This window comes from Littorina saxatilis, linkage group LG2, assembly GCF_037325665.1.
Source record: "Littorina saxatilis isolate snail1 linkage group LG2, US_GU_Lsax_2.0, whole genome shotgun sequence".
Classification (NCBI taxonomy): domain Eukaryota; kingdom Metazoa; phylum Mollusca; class Gastropoda; order Littorinimorpha; family Littorinidae; genus Littorina; species Littorina saxatilis.
The window spans coordinates 93,333,499-93,334,908 of NC_090246.1; positions in this window are offsets into that span (position 1 = coordinate 93,333,499).

The following is a 1,410-nucleotide window of genomic DNA, read 5'->3' on the forward strand; positions in this document are numbered from 1 at the left end:
TCTTTCTTAGAGGAATAATTTGTGCAATCTCTTTTCTGTTTTTGTCAGTGGGTGTTTTTTTTTCTCTAATTGTGATCTCTGTTGCTAGTTTGTGTGACGCTTTACAAAGCCTCGGCCATTGTGTTGGTGCCTTCTTTTGTGCGTGTGTGTGTGTGTGTGTGTGTGTGTGTGTGTGTGTGTGTGTGTGTGCGTGTGAGTGTGTGTGCGTGTGTGTGTGTATGCGTGCGTGCGTGCATGCGTGCGTGCGTGCGTGCGTGCGTGCGTGCGTCTATGTGGGTTTCATGAAACCTTAATTTCACCAATGTACTGTATTTGTTGTTGTTGTTTATTATAATGAATAATTTATGGCTCTATGTTTTGTAATTGCTAAATATGTTAATCATACCCTTCATCTCCACTCCTCATGTGCGCCCCATGTGTTGAGTAATAACTTGAAACCTTGACTTGGATACAGGATGTATGACAAGGGAGGCAACTCCTGCAAATGCTTTTCCGACAGTTGCATTAATTTCTTGTATTACTTCCCTTCCTGCAATCCCCGTGCGACAGCCAGCATCCATTCGCTCCTGGTATCCGGGTGTTTTGACCCAGAGGTAAAAAAGGATGGGTTTGACTGCATGCTGTGAGACCTAAACAAAACAAAATTTTCAAAAAATTAAAAAGAAAAAAAAGCAGCAGAAGTCAATAAAAGCAGAAAGAAAAAAAAATTTATAAAAAATTAACAAGTGGAATTTGAAGGCACATTCCTCGTGTAACAGTTGGTCTCAGACCTGGTCAGGCTTTTACCGCATGGGATGAAAGCATCCCTCTGCTTGGTCACGTACCAAAAATGAGCGGTCTGGATGCTCCGTGTGCACAGTGGACATGTTTTATGAATTTTATTTTTTTAAATTGTATGCAACCAGTGGCTTTTAACAAAAATCAGCTCCACGGTATTGTATTGTATTGGGGGCCCTGTAGCTCAGATGGTAGAGCACTGGACTTGTGATCGGAAGGTCGCAGGTTCGAATTTGGGCCGGGACGGACACGGGTCAACTTTATGTGCAGACCCAGAGACGGAAGCCATGTCCCACCCCCGTGTCATCACAATGGCACGTAAAAGACCTTGGTCATTCTGCCATAAGTGCAGGTGGCTGAATACACCTAAACACGCAGACACCTGGGTAGCGCGACTCCGTTGCTGCTAGCTTTCCACTGGGAGGAAGCGACCCGAATTTCCCAGCGATGGGACAATAAAGTAATGAAAATGAAAAAAAATGAAATGAAAAAAATGAAATGTATGGGGAGATTTATATAGCGCTTGACGTTCTCTAAGCGCTTTACATATTAATTTCTGCCGTGTGAGATGGAATGTTTTACACAATATATCACGCATTCACATCGGCCAGCAAACCTCAAGCCTATTAGGGC